Source organism: Littorina saxatilis, unplaced genomic scaffold (genome assembly GCF_037325665.1).
Source record: "Littorina saxatilis isolate snail1 unplaced genomic scaffold, US_GU_Lsax_2.0 scaffold_731, whole genome shotgun sequence".
NCBI classification, from domain to species: domain Eukaryota; kingdom Metazoa; phylum Mollusca; class Gastropoda; order Littorinimorpha; family Littorinidae; genus Littorina; species Littorina saxatilis.
Window position 1 is genome coordinate 13,012 of NW_027127840.1, and position 20,256 is coordinate 33,267.

The following is a 20,256-nucleotide window of genomic DNA, read 5'->3' on the forward strand; positions in this document are numbered from 1 at the left end:
CATTCTGTGGTAGGGCACGTCATCGTTTCCATGGGAGAGTTTGGACATATCATTCTGTGGTAGGGCACGTCATCGTTTCCATGGGAGAGTTTGGACATATCATTCTGTGGTAGGGCACGTCATCGTTTCCATGGGAGAGTTTGGACATATCATTCTGTGGTAGGGCACGTCATCGTTTCCATGGGAGAGTTTGGACATATCATTCTGTGGTAGGGCACGTCATCGTTTCCATGGGAGAGTTTGGACATATCATTCTGTGGTAGGGCACGTCATCGTTTCCATGGGATGGACGAACTCAGTTCAGTCACCATCATCATGAAGACCATGATACCAAGTAGAGGGTGGGGGTGGAGGATGCGGTTCAGAGTGTGTGAGGTGGAGGGTGGGGTGGGGTGGGTAAGGAGTGGAGTAAGGAACAATGCAACGCATGGAGCTTAGCTTTATCAACATCATTTCCTATAGTGTTTCTTTTTTTTCGTTTATTTTTTGGTTTTCTGTTTTCTTTTCTTGCTTGAGAAATACAGTTTTTTGTTTTGCAATATTTGTTTATTACTTTATCCCACTGCTAGGCGATTTGGGTCGTTTCCCCGCAGTGGAAAGCTAGCAGAGACATGAGTCGCGCTACATAGTAACGGGCGTGTTTTAATGTATTTAGCCACCTACACTTTTGGCAGACTGACCGAAGTGTTTTGTGTGCCAGTCTTGACACAAGGATGGGACATGGATACCGTCTCTGAGATTGCACACACAGTGGATCTGTGTACATCCCGGCCATGAATCGTTACCCGTGGATCACAAGTTATGTTTTGTGTTAAGTGAAAAAAGACTTGAATGACCTGGTGATTTACGTTTGGCAACAATCGCAAGGAAACGTTAAACAATAATAACACCGACACTCGCACACATCAAACAGAACAAGACACACGCACAAAAGAAATGTCAAACGGGCTATTCAAATGACCTTTGCACATTGATTACTAAGGCTTACTTTGAAGAATAATGGCTTTAATCCTGTAAAATAAAATAATCCAGAACTTAAACTCCTTGTGAGAACGAACTGGCAAAATCGACTAAAATGAACTAAACATGAGCGCCTGACTTAAAAAACCCACTTTAACCAACAAGCGTCTCCCATTCACTTATCTTTTCTAAATGGAAAGAAAACTCAGACAAAAGTGACCTTTGGATATAACGGTGTACACCTATATGAGCACAAGAAGATAAGTACATATCATTATGTTATACTTGATTGTACTAAATTGTATTGTGTTGAGCAGTATTGGTCAATACTACACCCTATTGTATTAAACTGTTCTAGTTTGTACTACACAATGTTGTATTGTACTACACGTTATTGTATTGAAATGTTCGGGTGTGTATTACACTGTATTGCATTTGACTGTACTGGTTTTACTACACTGTATTGTATTAAACTGTACTGGTTTGTACTTCACTGTATTGTATTGAACTATACTGGTTTGTAATGCGTTGTGTTGTGTTGAACTATACTGGGTTGTACTTCACTGTATTGTATTGAACTGTACTGGTGTGTACTTCACTGTATTGTATTGAACTGTACTGGTTTGTACTGCGTTGTGTTGTGTTGAACTATACTAGTTTGTACTACAGTATAGTGCATTGGGTTCTACTATTTTTTTTTGTATCCTACATACGTGAGATAGACACTCGTGAGATAATAATCGTTCAAATCACACGTGTGTATATCATGTAAATGAGGTCATGTCAAGCAAGTCTGGCAGGGACCAGTTTTTCCACTGCTTGTGATGCCGAAGTCACCGAGACAAACGTCATTATAGAAACAAAATTGCTCTCGCTAATTCCTCTCATGAATTTTTAGAACTAACACGTCACGCCACACGTTCAGAGTGACGTTTCTTTGCTTTGACGTAATAGATTGCAGGAGGCTTTAGAAGAGATCGAGCTTCCAAAACAAGCGTCTTCAATTTAGCTAACTCGACTGCAGGAATTTTTGAGTGAAATACACGTATAAGTACAGTATATAGGATAAACAGAATACTACATGGCTTGCTGTTTCGTACCAGATTTACACTCGTTGCTTTTTTCAAATAGTGAACAGCTCGCTTTCGCTGGCAGTTCAATATTTGAAAAAAACAACTTGTGTAAATCTGGTACGACACAGCAAGCCATGTAGTATTCTCTATGTACTACACATCAGATCATGCTGTGATATGAACCCCTCTTTATACAGACAGTTTAGTATTGACATAAGCAGCATTTGACGCAGGCATGTTGACGTCATTTGTCTTTGACGTCAGTTGCATGTACGGCTCCCTGTCACCATCGTCATTTGAATAAGGGCTGGGTTTGTCGTAGATACTTTGCATTTCAGATATTGCATACGTGTCATCCGGGTCTCGTATCTCACTGTAGAGGTTGTCCTCGTTGGAAGATGACTGTCTCAGAGGTGAAGGCTCTGGACTGACTGTAGGGGCTGCGTCCTTCACACTGGAGGAGGCTGGATATGACAAAAGACAGAGGCATTCAGAAAACAAATATGAAAGAGATTAACATGAACCTGGCATAAGAACCAGTTGTACTACCCACACACCTAACATTACCACACACACCACACACACACACACACACACACACACACACACACACACACACACACACACACACACTGTAAAATGTTACTGTTTCAACTTGTATTGATTTTAATTGTACTTGTCCGTGTGTCTGGGGCATACCTAACACCACCAATAAACACAAGCAAAAATCGCGTTTCGAAGAACAACTCAAGAAGATGATCTGTCCACATTGAATAGTGTGAATAATAATAATTATAATAATAATAACGATTGAATAATAATTGAAGCAACATGAGGATCCACAGCAGCAGCAGCAACAAGAACCTAATTACCAACATCAACAAGAACCTGATGAACAACAGCAGCAGCAGCAAGAACCTGATGACCAACAGCAGCAGCAACAAGACTCTGATGAGCAACAGCAGCAGCAACAAAAACCTGATGACCAACAGCAGCAGCAACAAGAACCTGATGACCAACAGCAGCAGCAACAAGAACCTGATGACCAACAGCAGCAGCAACAAGAACCTGATGAACAACAGCAGCAGCAGCAAGAACCTGATGACCAACAGCAGCAGCAACAAGACTCTGATGAGCAACAGCAGCAGCAACAAAAACCTGATGACCAACAGCAGCAGCAACAAGACTCTGATGACCAACAGCAGCAGCAACAAGAACCTGATGACCAACAGCAGCAGCAACAAGAACCTGATGACCAACAGCAGCAGCAGAGACATGAAGATCAACCGCAGCAGTGTGGTGTGTCTTCGTCTTGTGTGGGTGCTCCTTGCGTGGGGCGCGCCTCTTCACAATGCACTAGTAGCAACAATGGTGTTCACCAGAAGCCCTTTCACCAGCAAAATGGATGCTATAGGTGCAGTGGGAGGAGGTGTGTGCTGTGCGGGGGGCACTTGCAGGAGACGAGGACATTCCGCAGTGTTGTTAATAGAGGTACACACAATATCAGAACTTTCATGTCCTGTGACACAACCAACTTGGTTTACCTAATTGACTGTGGCAAATGCAAAAAATGTCAGTATGTCGGCGAAACTGGACAGACACTTAAAAAACGTTTCTATGGCCACAGGCACAACATCGAACACTACAAAGATCATGCAAGACACACGGACAGTACATCAAAATATACACGAGAAGATACAATGGTCGCTAAACATTTTAATCTCCCTGGACATACACTAGCAGACATGCAATGCACAGCCATAGAAAAAATCCATGCAGAAGACATTGCTTTGAGAAAAAGAAGAGAAAGGTTCTGGAGACATCAGCTGCAGACCAATTTCCCTGACGGACTTAATGTGTTTGACTAATTGACTGTTGCTACCCTCTGTATTTGTTATTGCGAGGCTGTTCGCGGATATAATGTTTGGATATTTTTCTATAATTATCCCTTTGTTGTTCGCAGCAGAGTACACAACGTCTTTTGACGCTATCAACAAGATAAACAGTGTCCTATGGCTATAAACTTATCAGCCTTGTAGTTGTAACATGTTAGCTCCCTGGATCGCATTCAACACCTGGAAGTATGTGTGTGTGTGCGTGTGGGAGTGAGTGTGCTCAAGTGTATGTGCTTGCAAACATATGACGTTTTACCTTTACTGCTTACTTTAAAGAGAGAGAGAGAGAGAGAGAGAGAGAACAATAGCAAATTTGCACGTGTTGTATCTATTTTTAGAATGACGTCATTTGTATTCTTACGTAATTTCCTTTCTGTTTTTACGTCATCGTTTGTTTTGATTCCATTACATGATTACTGAAGAAGGAGTTTTCACTCCGAAATATTTCATTTTGGTGTTTGGGTGTTATTTTTTATTCTTACACATTGAATAGTGTGTAAGATGTCATTGTTTCATTGAAACATACCAAACAAACCATAGACTGATCTGTTGACCTGCATATGCGATTGAATGGCCCCACTGTCACCTTAACATTGACACTTTTGTAATTACGTGTGTGTATATCGTATATGACTGCTTTAGCGACAAGGATGACTGAATGACTTGCCTTTATCATGCATTGATTGATTAGTTACATTATTTTGGCTTTGTCAAACGTCGAATGTGATTATTTTTTATTTTTTTATTTTTTTTTGCCAAGCACATCATTGAGGGGTTTTAATCAAAAACATGCATCCGTCTACAATGTATCATCATTCATCCATCAACATTTATAATAAATATCTAAATGGCAAGTATTTTTCTGATATGTGATTTTCTTGATATGAACCTTCATCTCTTTCACCTAGCTTTTTTATAAATGTCTACCAAACCAATTGTGCGACACAAAAATGTGAAACATTCGAATATTTGTTTCATGTTGTTGATTTTGGCTTTCTTTAAAAGGCTTTATAATTACGCCAATCAAAAGACCGTTTCTAGAAGGTGGGTCAAGAACTACGCCCAGGCCATCTCCTGCTGGTGACAAGATAACTCACTGGTGGTAGGGTCCTGGCCGCTGCTTCTCGAGGTGGCACTTTTCCGACGCCAGCTGAAATAAAGGTGGAAATAAAATACCTGTCTTGCTGAATCTAAGAACGTCTTTTACCATAATCGTTACAATGGCGTGCACAGAAAACGAAATACCTAACTACATACAACCCAGGGGCGGATCACATCATTTTTAGGGGGGGGGGGGGGGTTCTATTTTTATTTAGAGCCAATTCGACGACGCGAAGCGTTTAGTTGAGTCCACTAAGCCTTCTTGTCCTAGAGATACACATATCTCCGCTTCTAACTCTGTGTGTGTGTGTGTTTCTGTGTGTGCGTGTGTGTGTGTGTGCGGGGGTAAGTGTGTGTGTGTGGGTGTGTGTTTGTGGGTATGTGTGTGTGTGTGTGTGTGTGTGCAGGGGCGGATGAGGGGGGGGGGGGCACAGGGGGCACGTGCCCCCCCCCCCCCCCCGACAAAAAAAAAATTGGAAAGCTGATTATATGACCATTTCTAAGTTCAAATGGCACCAGATGGCACCATTTTGCTTCTTTGGGCAAAAAAATTTTCCGGGGGGGCATGCCCCCGGACCCCCCTAGCAAATTCGGGCGCTTCGCGCCCATCACATTCACTTTCGATTCAAAGTGCCCCTCCCCTTACAAAGCAACTGATCCGCCCCTGGTGTGTGTGTGTGTGTGTGTGTGTGTGTGTGTGTGTGTGTGTGTGTGTGTGTGTGTGTGTGTGTGTTGTATCGTCATTTCATGTGTGCCTCGGTTCTCTTACCAAATTGCGGCAGTGACGCAGATAGTCATTACCAAACCCACTCCAACGATGGCACCAACCATGGGACCAACCAAGTTGGTTGCACCGTCATCTTTATTTTCTTGTGAGGTCGCTGGAAATGGTGGTTAGTAATTAACTTCAACATCCCCAAACAAACCAAATGTCAAGTATACCCAACAGTGGAATTGGATGACATAGACATACTGTAAAAGGGATAAACTATGTGTTACTATTCAACACATTTATATAAATAATGTTTACATAATGTTACTGATTTGGTAAGTCTTTAGACACATAATGAAATTTACGAAACTTATTTGCGCGTTATTACAATATATGGTTATCACACACAAATTCCACTTTTACGTACACTCACACTGATTGTACACACGACTTAGAACACACACACACACACACACACACACACACACACGCATGCACACACGCACGCATGCACGCACGCCACACACACACACACACACACACACACACACACACACACGCACACACAACATTCTACACCTTTGGTTAAGTATTTTTATTTTACGTAGACATGATTTTCAAACAAAATGCAGCGAGCACCACTTGTTGTCAAACTAAACTCCATTGTGTACTATCCTGAAGCAACGTCAAAGTAAAATATGTAGAGGTTACATGCCGAGTCTCAGTGATTATCAAAAATAATGGTCGAAGTTAGCGGATCATGAAAAATGCGAGCTTCAGCGAGCTTTTTCATGACCGCGAACTGGTCATGAAAAAGCTCGCTGAAGCTCGCATTTTTCATGATCCGCTAACTTCGACCATTATTTTTAATAATCACTGAGACTCGGCGTGTAACCTCTTTATTCCTCCTTTCTTCAGTTATTCAAAGAAAAGAGGAGGTTTTTTGCGAAAGTTTGATCGAATCCTATTCACTCAACCAGTCAACCTGCGCAGGCGATCGATTAATGCGCGGTTGTATAGTTCCGTGCAAATCATTCCATTCTGTTAACACTTCTTGTCAGTTTTCCTATTTTGGACTAAAATCAAGTACACAGATATGCTGTTATTCTGCTCTGGCGGCAAAGGCAGATATTGTGTGTTCTGTATATGTTTTGGTATCGCTTAGGATAATGTTCTTTCGTCAAATGGGACTAGCAGACGAATTTTTGCACCCGTGTTCCAACGTTAAAACTGTATGAAGTTCAGTTTTCTGGGGAAAATAGTGTATGAAACCGCTTTATGTTGTTTAAATTGGTGAGATGTGTGCATTTGGTTGCGTGTGATCTGTTTATTAAATGAAATATTGTTGAAAACTGACCGTCGGATTGCAGTCTGTTGTCGAAGAAACTGAGTGAAAAGAAGGGGAACTACTCTTGTCGCTAGACAAAGTATGAGTTACTTGCCTTGCGGGAAATTGCTTGTGATGAACGTTTGAGCACGGCAGATCTAGATTCAGAAAACAACCGAACTCATGGATTTTATATGGAGATTCATGTGTTCAGGCCTGTAGTTGTTAATTTAAATGCGGTATGTTTATATTGTTTGCTCCAGAGATGTATACTTCGTACATTAGAGCGTTCGGAACTTTTCAGTCGCAAAAAGTAGTACCGAAACAGAACAACTTCTCAACCCATTGCACTATCGAGGATTCAGGCTGTTGCTGGGTCGTTATTTGTTTGGTTGCTGGGTCATTATCGAAAAATAACTACCCCTACAAGTTTACAGAGGTAAAGAAGCAGAGGGGGGAATAATCTCTTTTATATAACACCTCTGAGCTTTAAAATACTGATTTATACTCACTGATGATTTCTATGATCCGCAGAAAGGGAAGAAAGTTAACGATAATAATCACTTGTGAAATTGATTTTTTTCTTTGGGGGGGGGGGAGAAGGGGAGACAGAGGGGATTGGTGTGTGGGGGTTTTCCTAGGGGGGTATTGTCTAGGGGGGGAAATTGACCCGCGGGGAGTTATCCTAGGGGGGAGGGGTTGTCTTATGGGGGAGTTGTCCAGGGGGGTATGTCCGGGGGGGAATTGTCCTAATACGCACTCACACACACACACACAAACACACGCGCGCGCGCATACACACACACACACACACACACACACACACACACACACACACACACACACACACACACACACACACACACACACACATGTAAACCAGACACACAAAACGAACACTATAAAAGGTCTATGTGCCTCTGATATCACCAAAACAAGGACGTTTGTTCGTAAGAAAAGGAATGATCTCGCATAACTGTTCGCTGCCAGTTGATAAAAAATGGCCTACAGCGCGTTCTAACGCCTTAATTGCGAACTGGACGTGCGGTGCCAAACGCTGTCACTGCAACGGGGAACAGTAATAGAGCTGTGTGTACTGTGGTTGCTTATTTGTAAAGAGCGCATGCACAGCAGGAACTGATCACAGCTCCCTTGTCTGATGTCATGCCAGAACATGGTACGCGTCTGTGTATTTATTGCTGCTGAAGAAATGTTGCTTTCGGGGTAATCACTTCTATACCAGTCTTGTTTGGGACATGTTCTCAAGTTGAATATAGGAGACAATCGGACAATGGGTACGTACTGTATTATATTTGTTGGAGTTATAGGAGGTACTGAAGTCATGCTTTCAACCCGTTTCTTATCTATACACGTTATATATCTATCTATTTAAAAAAAACCGTTGTGAGCCGTGGTATAATTTTGATCATCTACTGTAAATATGAATGTTCACCCTAGTTGGAAAAAAAACATTATTGTTCCATTTGATATTATCTGGAATGTGGAAGGAAGAAATGTGTTTTAACAATTTGTACAAAGAAGTAATTCCAAAATCGAAGCCTGTAGCACAGCTGCTTTACCTTGCGAACACATAGGTCCAGTGAACTCAGCCACACATTTCTCCAGACAATGTCCATCTTCATGATGACACGTGGTGTTGACTTGACAGTGACCACAAGTCTCGTTACATCTATCACCATACAGTCCTGCATCACACTCTGAAACAAAAAAGTGGCATTTAATTGGGTGATTGAATGCGATGCATACATTACAATATATAGTGTTGTCCTTGTTGCCGAGATTAACACTTAAGGGGTGATGTCTACCCCTTAGACCAGACACTTAGCTTTAAGTGCTGTCATCAACGAGTGTGTTCTATACTCACTTGTTTTGCAAACAACACCAATGTAGCCAGACTCGCACCCATCAGTGCACTCCCCTGTCGTTGTGTTGCACGGTTGTCCCCCTTTACAATGACCGCATCTCTCACTGCAGTTCTTTCCGTAGGTCTTGTCTCTGCAGGCTGATAGACATGACACAGATAACATCAGACATACACTGGAGTTGGTACAAAGTGTTGTGTACATAATCAAAGAACAATGAAGTTAAGTTAATGGCTTATATAGACATGAGTATTGAATATAATTATGGAAGCATAGATATGTATTGAATAAACACACAATATATTTACAGTCAAAAGAACTTCTTTGTTTCGCGTCTGATCTCTAGCAAGGTGATGCCATCAGAGTCGTGTTGTGTAAAGTTTGACAACCATATCATAACATAATTCTACAAGTGGATCATGTTGATAACAAGAAATGGACGTGCAACATGACTTGAAACTGGCCACAACGGCTTTTCGGTTCCTGTAAGATGTTTTGTTTATATCTTAGTAAGCGCAATTCGAATAAAGTATGTCGACGTACTGATAACTTAAATATTACCCAATACCACGGACTGTGTGATGATATCTTCTGCTACGGGCTGTTGAGACAGTGATAACAAAATTGAGACCGGAGGTTGAGATTTTCATATCACTGTCGAAACAGACCAATAGCAGAAGATATCATCACACAGTCCGTCAATGTTAGATATATTGCAATTTCTCTAAACATTTTGTATTCACTGTAAAGACATTACAAAAGTATTTGTCTCAGTTTTGGCTGTTCCATATCCCTCCCTCCGATTATTATTCAATTTTGTTCACTCTTTTCTTGTACTTTCTAGTATTTCCAAATGTCTTTTCTTTCAAAATGTAATTAGTCACTTGCTCAACTAAACTATGGGATAGTTACATTTTATTATTTGTTTTTGTTTTTAAATTTAGGTGTCTTTGTTTTTGAAGTGGGGAAGCAATAAAGATGTCGTCGATATCAAAACTGATATCGACGGAAATGTCGTCTTTGGGAGTCCCCTGAAGGAAATTCGGGCTGAAGGAAATTCGGGCTGCTTTCCCTGGGGATAGCGTACAACGACGGGACCTTTTTTTCCCTTGCATGCGTGCATTCGCGTTTTGTAAGGCTTTTGCTGTGGATCGGTATCGTGCGCACAATGCACAAGAGGGTGTTCGGACACAGGGGAGGATCTGCAGAAAATAGACCCTGGGAAAAAATCCCGTCGCCAAACATGGCAGTCGATACCACGCCGATGGCAGCAACTGGCAGCAGCTATCAATTGAGCCGCCCCCCTGTGTCATCTCAGTGTATTATAATCACACTAGTAATACCCGTGCTCCGCACGGGATTTTTTCTTCTTCATTAATTACAGAGTTAATTATGAATAAGCAACAACAAAAACGTGTTCAATGTGCAATGGCACGCGCGTAAAGAACAAAATGCCATACATTTATTGGGAGAGATAAAAAGAAAGGGGGAAAGAGGTGGATTGGCCATGACTTGTGCAGTGACAACAGTAACATATTAAATTTAGAAGTAATTGCGACAAATTTACCCCAAAAAAGCGCTAGCACACACAGAACAAAATGTGATAAAACATCAAACCTAAGAAAAACAGCGTTCAATGTGCAATGAACTGCAAACCATTTACACAGCAGCAAACATGTGACGCTTTCTGAAATTTCGGTCAATGTAGCGATATTTTCTTTTTACCAGGCTCGGCGCTTGAATACACTTTCTTTCTTTTCTTGCGTAGCTGCTCGCCATTAGTAATGCAAGAATCTACAGCTTGGTGAAGGCAGACAGTTACGAAGGAAAGGCTAAATGCGGCAAAACTAAAAAAAGTGGCTATATTAACCGAAATCTCAGAAAATATGACACATGGGAGTGAAACAAACACATAAACACAGCATTAAATGAGCAAATAGTGTGCACAGTAAAAAAAAAAGTTTTACACATATAAAAATTTACATGGTTGCCCATATGGTCTTTGTTGATGTTCTTTGTCTCGTGACGTTATCAATATGTCCACAAAATTCAAAACAGGGATCAGATTTTACCCGCAACTACTAACTCGAGCAAATAGTGTGCACAGTACAAACAAAAGTTCTACACATCAGCAAATAGGAATGGAAATGTAACCCAGTGGTAAATTTACAGTGGGTTCTGTGAACAATAACAAATCATGTAATTGGGAAAGAATAAAACAGCGTTAAATTGTGCCCTTTTTTGAGATTTCAGTCAATGTGGACAGTCTGAGAATTCAATCAATGTGACAAAATCATTTTGTCACGCTTCAACCAAGATGATGAATGCTAGTTAAAATGTGTAAAAGAATATATAACACCAATCATATAATTGGGAAAGAAATCTCGTCGCAGTACCCGACAGCTCGAGTCACCCACAATGAAACGTTTGCACGATTGACTGGACTTAAACAAATTAGCGGCTACATTGACATAAGTGAGGGACATAAATGTGCCCAGAGAACAATAGTTGTACACATCACCATATATGTCTTAAGACGGGGAAAAAAACAGCACTAAATGGAACAAAATTTGTACACTTCAGCAAACATGTGAGTGAAAAATAAAATGTTAACCCTTACACCGGTGCAATTCTGTAACACATGTTACATAGCCACTGGTGAATTAACAGAGAGAAAAATAACAAAAAACAGTCATATAGGTTTTCGCATCAATGGGAGGTAATCGGAACCGACCAAACTGACTGAGCCAATAGCGCGACATATGTCGTGACAACCAGGTGACAGTATAAGTAAAGTAGCGCATTGTGCACAGAGAACAAAAGTTTACAGATCACCATGCATATATGGCATTATGATGGTTAGGCCTGAAGAAATACATTTGCTTTTGTTTAATATTTCTCTAAAATGTGAAATTGGTTCTGCGTTCTGCGAACAACAAAATGTTTACACATGCATTGTGCACAGAGAACAGAAGTTTACAGATCACCATGCATATATGGCATCATGATGGTTAGGCCTGAAGAAATACATTTGCTTTTGTGTAATATCTCTCTTGGGCTGCAAGCCAGCACAACATAATTAAAACATTTCATTTGCCGAATCAGCGCCACCAAAACTGATAAATAGGACTAAGCATGGAGTATTCATGGCAGGGGCTCTTTTTTGTTTGTCATGCTGTGTGCCACACGCGTTGCAGTTGTCACCATGTGTAGAGTTTAAGATGATGTGATTCCTATTCTTATAAAGACAAAGTTGATCTCCCTTACACCCCGCAAAAAATGTACATGATTGCCCATATGGTCTTTGTTGATGTTCTTTGTCTCGTGACTTTATCGATATGTCGCAAAATGATTCCACAAAATTCAAAACAGGGATCAGATTTTACCCGCAACTACTGACTCGAGTAAATAGTGTGCACAGTACAAAAAAAAGTTTTACACATCAGCAAATAGGAATGAAAATGTAACCCAGTGGTAAATATACAGTGGGTTCTGTGAACAATAAGCAGATTCGAGATCGTCGATAATGATTTTTCATGGTTTTTTTGGTAATTTATAAATTACAAAGGAATTGATATGTAAGACAGTTTCAAGCGAGCTATTTTTCGCGGCTGTATTTACTGTGCAAACAACTCTAAATATGACAAAAGTGTCACGTGATAATCAACCGTTTGGTTTCGCCGCTCACTGGAGCAGACGATTTTTTCTGTAACCAGTTGACAGTGATGAAACCATATATTACGGTCTCCTTCCGGCAGCAGTCCCAAAATACAAAACGTCTCTTTCCGTGGCTGTGTCAGTTTCCAATGCGACACTGTCATTGGCACTGTCATTCTTGTGACGCTCGTCGCGTTTTCACCTGTTTTTGACCGAAACGTTGCACAGGATGCCGTTGAAAAGCCAAAGGTCTTCAGCTTTTGTTGATCTTTGGCAGGCCTATTAGTTTTAATTCGGTGGCATAATTCAATGCGCTTCGTCAAAATTTCTTAAACTGAAACCAAAAGCAGACGCAAGACTTATAGTCAGTTCGAGTTGTCTCCCGTACTCCTAAACTTTAGTGTGCTGCAGACGGTTGTACCCAAACGGCTCATATCGCAAACGGTTTGGAATTCCCAAAAACGCAAGATCAGCACTACACGACTTCAGAGACGAGTTGCCCAGAGCGGTTCGCCACGGGTCGCTCGCAGTGCGAATGACAAAAAGCCGTTTCTTAGGGCAGTGCAGGAAAGCGCTCGCGAAGCACTCGGCGAGCGGCTTTGGTATATGCTCGCCCACCGCCCGCCGCGTTATCCAAGATGGCGGCGGTGTTTACACTGCGATGCCGTGTAGCGTGTTTTGATCTTCTCGGCATGGTTTTCGACGTGACCCGAGGGATCCACCGGTTTTCAAGGTTCAGGGACTACCCCAGCTAAATTTCCCATCATAACTACATTCTCTCTGACGATTTCACTGACCGAATCGTCTACTAGTTTAAGAAGTACAACTTTTTTCATATCTCGCAGCAATCGTGCTTTCTTCGTCGCCATCGTGAAGCGATTTGCCTTGTTGTGAGCCCGTTGCATAGACCAATCCAGAGCGACTTTTCTCAGTGCACCTGTAGGCGAGAGTGCTCGGTCAATTTTGGACAATGTGTATCTTGAATGGAAAATATCGAATATCACGCTGTCTGAAGGAATGGTGTTCTTATCGGAGAATGACAGCGCTCAGTTCAAAACGATAGGACATCAGACCGCCATGCTGCTATGTGAATCGGACATTTGAGCCTTTCAATCGGTCTATGCCTGACGCCTAACGACATCCCTGCCTAGGTTAGGAAAGGGGGGAGAAAATTGCTAACGCCCTGACCCAGGGTCGAACTCGCAACCTCTCGCTTTCGAGCGCAAGTGCGTTACCACCCGGCCACCCAGACTGGTTTATGTGATTTTTCTTTGGGGTGATCTAAACCTACGCTCTAAATTCACCTTTTCAACATGCATGACTTTTGACACAACTCTGTACTTAGCACAGGCGACCAGCATATATAGCCTGTGTACTGGCCTGCTGGATCGGTACATTTTTTCCTTATGGCCTACACACATTAACTGTATCTGGCTATTTGGACTCGTTCTCCCAAATAACCATATTTGCACAAAATAAATTGTCTGTAAGCAGCATAGTGTTGTGTTTTATTTATGTCTCCCTCTTCTGCTTCTTCCAGGACGAGGGCGTCGCTTCTCTGGGCCCAAGCAAGTGAAAGGAAACTCTCATCCAGCACCAACCACCAGTGCATCGAAATCCTGGAGTGTAAACAGAAAATCATCTTTCAGTGACAAAACTTGATTCAGATTTAAACATTAAAATTGTTAAAAAAGATACGCACCAAATTTAAGAAAATTGGAGAAAATAAGAAAATTGGAGAAAATAATGAGAAAGAAGAAATTGTAATTTATGTAATAGAGCATGTCTTGGTGTGTGTGTGTCCCCAGGGGGGGGGGGGGGGATATACACCTGTGACGGTACAGGCTTTCCAGTATGATAGAACAGAGTTGAGGCAGGTATATAAAACAGAAAGCAATTTAATATAGATTATATCGAACACAGAAGAAGAAATGTACATGAGTGATGACACTGGTTAGTAAAACAAGACTGTCCTGGGACATTGTGAATATTTGTGTAGAGGCACCTGTAACATATCTTTAGCTTCTTGGAATGAATTGCACATGATTGTCTCTTGAGACACATACTATATGTCACCCTCTCCTTGAAATAATCTTCTAATACTTGATTATTTAAACATGTTGTTTTGCATCATATCCATTTTGTCAGAGGCGAGTTTTGCCTCATTTGTACACATTTCTCCAAGACATTTGAATTCTGGTACACCTTTCCTGTTCATAGCTCGTGCCCAGTGTACCCATGTACTGTACAGAAACCCTCTTTTTTATGCCCCCTTATTTGTAAGGTTACTTTCTCTGATTTATGTTTATAAACTGTTATTTTAACCCTATTCTCAGACAGAATTATTTCAGAGTTTTTTTTAAAAAATATTTTTATTGTGGCAACTGTCTGCTTGCACTTGCAGAGGATTTAGAGCAAATCTCACACAAGGATTAGGTACTTACTGTCATAAGGCCAGCATTCAGCTTCACCATTTAGAGGCTAGGGCTTGGAGTTTCTCCTGGCCTGGTTCCTGGATAAGTTTCTGGAAGTGGAAAGATTGTTATTTCACTTTTAAATCAGTCAATACCCATTTTTGAGTCACTTGAGAAAAAGTGACTCTATGTAATCGGTCAGTGTTAGTCTGTCCGGCCGGCCGGCCGGCCGTCCGTCCGTAGACACCACCTTAACGTTGGACTTTTCTCGGAAACTATCAAAGCGATCGGGCTCATATTTTGTTTAGTCGTGACCTCCAATGACCTCTACACTTTAACGATGGTTTCGTTGACCTTTGACCTTTTTCAAGGTCACAGGTCAGCGTCAAAGGAAAAATTAGACATTTTATATCTTTGACAAAGTTCATCGGATGTGATTGAAACTTTGTAGGATTATTCTTTACATCAAAGTATTTACATCTGTAGCCTTTTACGAACGTTATCAGAAAAACAAGGGAGATAACTAGCCTTTTCTGTTCGGCAACACACAACTTAACGTTGGGCTTTTCTCGGAAACTATAAAAGTGACCGGGCTCAAATTTTATGTGAACGTGACTCATTGTGTTGTGAATAGCAATTTCTTCCTGTCCATCTGATGCCTCATATAATATTCAGAACTGCGAAAGTGACTCGATCGAGCGTTTGCTCTTCTTGTTACAACTATGCCTGCTTGAACCAGGCATAAACGAGTCATAACACACCACTAACCTGAACGATGAGCAAAACTTGCAAAGTATTTCTTATGAACAATGGTGTGTTTTTTAAATTTTAAACTACAAATTAAAGTGACTATTTCAAAAGAAAAGAAAGTACAGTTTTGTAAAGCACATTCATTTTTTTATATTGACAACGTGTGATTTTTCACACTTGCTTTTTTTTTATTGTTTGTAAATTTTACCTCATCTAATGTTCTCATATTACATCTAGCACATTTTCCCTTGAAACCTTAAACAATTCAGAGGAGAGAGTTTTGTTACAACCTGTACTTGTGTATTTCCTCACAGGATACATTCCATGTAAATTATAGGAAAGTATTCTGATGAATGTATAATAACAATGAATGGATCATTTTAATGACAGCAAAATAAACAATGATGTCACAAGGGTGTTGTCTATTGCATTTCTGTGTGTCTCACCATGTTATCAGGAATTTTTTTTACAAAAGGCATTCTTGCACGTAAAATTATATATCACACAACTGTGGTATATTGCTCTTCAGAGGAAACAAAGTGTTGGTGGGCCCTTTTGACAGACAGATGCACAGCACACTTCTATCCTTGCCATAATTATAACTGTGAAATCCCCATTATACTCTTCACCCAAGAAAATAATATCTTCTGTTATTGTCATCAAAGTTCACCCTATTATTTCTTATATAACTATTTGTGCAAGTGCTATTGTCATTCATGATTCTGTGTATACATGCGTGTGTGAACCCGTGCATGGAAAGTACTAGGAAAAGGACTAAAACTAATCCTGATTTACCTTCAAATTGGTTCCTCAGCAGATCACTTTCTGTCCGCACCTTTTCCTCTCCTGCCGCCCTCTAGCACTAGTAAGGACAGCATGTTCTGCTGGAAGCGAAACTTCCATAGCCTAGACGGAACGAGAAGAGTTTACAGTTCTCATACTTCATCCTTACTCAATTTACAGTATCTGTATCAAACCTATTATCATCAAGAAAAGCTCACTTGACTTTGAAGAGCATGATTCATTCTCTATCGACTGCCCATTGAACAAATAAAATTCAGCTCTCATAAGCTTTACTAGTGCGAGTAGAATTTTTGCTTTTAAAATGGGTGTGATAATTAGTATTTTCTGTTCTACTCACTCTTGCAAGCAAAGCACACTTTTACTTTTAGTTTACTGTTGTGTTTATTCCAGTGGTATGAATTGTAGCTAAAAAAAAATGCATCTATATATATATATTATCAAAAGAGTAACAGTGCAAATGCAGAGTCTTATAATTATTTCAGAAGGCAAGTCCTTGATTTTCCAATCCATGATCTGCACACATTCACTGATTGAGCTATCGCCGTATCGGAAAGACGTCAGCCAAAATTAACTTCAGATTGGATGTTTCTCCACGAATTTCAAGCGTTACAATGATCCAAAGTTCGATCAGCAGCACTTTGGAGGGGAGGGGAAAAGTCAGTATTAAGTTTGTGTGGGATAAACCATATGCAAAGCCGGCTGACGTCCTCGTTCTACTGCCTCTAGTAGCTGAAAACAAGTGATCTCATCGGCTACCAGTAAGTTCGTCACACGGTAGATTCGTCACGGGTGACGAAGTTACCGGCAGGGTGGGCGGGTGTTTATGCTTAGAGCTTATGCTTTCAGATGTTTGATTTGTGGGAGAGATTCAAGATTCACATTTTTAAGAGAGAGAGAGAGAGAGAGAGAGAGAGAGAGAGAGAGAGAGAGAGAGAGAGAGAGAGAGAGAGAGAATGAAAATGCCATTTTATATTGTGTACTTCACCTACTCAAAGAAAAAAGAGATACAAAATAAATACGCACATCACTGCTCTGTGAAAGGATAGAGAGAGGGGGAGAGAGAGAGAGAGAGGGGGGAGAGGGAGAGAGAGAAAGGGGGGGGGGGGAGGTGCAAGGTTGTATTACCATTACATAACAGCCGCGCTCGGACTACTGTGGCGAAGTTACCGGGGACCGGTGACGAATCTACCGTTTGACGAACTTACTCAGTTACTGGTATCCATCTCATCATACCAACCAAATGGTTCGAAATGACTCGCCTTACAGATTTCTTTGCAGTCCTGCTGGGATCAACCTTTACACTAATACTGACTGTTGTATTGAAAGCCCTATTTGATTATAAACAACATTTCCTGTGGTCTACAAATCCGACACTTACCTGGTCAGTCTCCAATTCGTCAAAACGTTCCCTGATAGTCGCCATGTTGTCTCGAATCAAGGGACATCACCCACGGAACACATCACAAGAGTGCATTTTCCTTTGATATTACGACAATTGATTCAACTTCCCAAACTTTTAATTCTGCAAAGTTAAGTTTGTCCTTCTGTGTGGTAACATTATTCGTCACGCAGAATCTTATGGTAAAGCTTTTAGGGCGATCTGAAGGCCTTTTACTGGCGGAGACTATATCTTTAAGTCAAACCAACTGACCCCTGACACACATTTTGACCCGTGCACAAGACGTTGTATCGATAAACTAAGCGCAAATAAAAAAAAAATAATAAAAAAAGCAAAGAACATAGCAACAAGAAATGAAGACATCTGACAAAGCCGAGCAAGCAGAATGACAAGTCTAATGAAAAACAGAGAGGCAATGAGAAACAAGATCGCGATTATCTTTCCTTCGCGGCACGACGCAAATCGTTTGTGTCCTTTGACCCAATTCGTGCAGTGCTGCACGATGCAAATCTTCTGTGACCTTTGACTCAACGTAGCTTCAATATTCGATTACTAATATTTACCACTGAAAACCGAGTCGTGGAATACCGAGAGGGGCAGGGTGGTAGGGCGATGGTGAAATGTAATGAAGAGACACGTGTAGCAATAAGAGAAAACCGATTCTGCAATAACACAAACAAGAACAAAAACCCCAACACTGACCTATATGAATATTTAATCAATAATATGATCGTCTGCGTTGCAGTTGTGCAAGTGAAGGGTTGGGGGGGGGGGGTAACTTGATCATTTATTTGTGTGTGTCAGTGTTTGTGTTCATGGACTGATTGTGAGGGAGGGGGGGGGTGGGGTGGGGTGTGTTTCAGGTTTTGGTGTGGGTATGAAACGAGCAAAACAATACCCACACCACAAAATCTTGGAGGCAAAAAACACTCGCCGTCGCATCATTTTGTCCGCACAATATTATATGCACCAACAACCGGAAAGAAAGGTGACAATGGAAAAAGACTCATCTTTGCTTCCTGCGATTCCTTGCCCCCGACTCGAACGTCGCACGATAATCCACATAACAGATCTGTTGTGAGATGGTCAACGCTGACTGTGCAAGCAAATCACCTCGTTTGAAATACGACAATCCCATCGCTCGAATGCAACATGTGGGCACTATCGTTTCAAAGGCGCTTACTGTTGGTTTCACACACCACTCTGTAGTCGGAACCTACAGAACTTCGCATCCTCAAACCTGACATACTTGTCTCAACATTATAAACTCAAATCACACACAGTAAGTTGCTTTCGCACGCCAGCTTTGAACAACGTGCTGGGGCCCCGAACATCTACTATATAATACTGGTAGGGTTTTCGGTGGTTTTTCGATTCCTGTGACCAAACCGCGCGGATTTGTGCCTTCTCCTTCGGTTACCATGCCAACGTGACCCAGGAAATCGATTCCGCTAGGTCCCGACTTCCAATTTTGTCCACGAACAAAGTTTGAAGAGGTTTGTCTCGCAAATTTGAGCAGACAACAGTGAACTTTGACCTGAACTTTGACCTCGCCGAAAGAGATCTGTGATTGGTTCTTCTTCAACTTCAATACGCGTGGCCTTTTTCGCCGTGTGGACGTATCTCCTACCAAACCCCGCCGGTTTGGACCCTGTCCCTCGGTTTTCCCGTAGTAACGGATCGCGATGAAGACGATAGGCTGGGTTAGATTGACGACTTCGAAAGCGAAATGGCTTTTTGAGGCCTTTTTAACGTGAAATGTCGTAGCAGACAGAATATCCCAGCTATCCCATTGGCCGAAAGCGAACGGTTTGACTAAACACTACGCGACCGCACCTCAGACGAACCTAGCTGTGTGTTTTATTTCTCTACCCCAGACGAACCTAAAATAATAAGAAGATAGATAGATCTGTTTATCTGTTAATGGAACTCCAAAACATTCCATAGATTTGTTTACTTAATTTTTAAAAGATAAGTTCGAAACATTATCATCTGATAAGTCGCCGTATAACCTTATAGGTTCCAGCGACTAAATATTTCCCCACGGTGCAACCATAGACATGTACGTCATCATGATCTCCCCTTAATTTGACCGTTATTTTGGCTGTCTTAGTGAAATGGTAAGATATATCTCCATGTTTTTTACATGTAAGTGTTCGGAAAAAATACAGTTATAGCAGTTATGTACAAAAATAAGCAGCATATGCTCTTTTCGCCAAAGTAAAGTCCTTTTTTCTTCTGGTTTCTTATATGTGTCACAGCACACTGCAAGCTTTTAGGC

General features: G+C 41.2%; 1 long non-coding RNA gene across 1 annotated transcript; it reads right to left on the minus strand.

The window, feature by feature from the left end:
• Positions 1–10,470: 10,470 nt before the first annotated feature.
• On the minus strand, positions 10,471–18,208 carry LOC138956210 (uncharacterized). The gene is made up of 4 exons (XR_011452553.1): positions 17,955–18,208; positions 16,568–16,678; positions 15,053–15,132; positions 10,471–14,227 (listed from the first exon to the last, which is right to left on the minus strand). It is a non-coding gene; the product is annotated as an uncharacterized lncRNA (long non-coding RNA).
• Between the last annotated feature and the right edge of the window lie 2,048 nt (positions 18,209–20,256).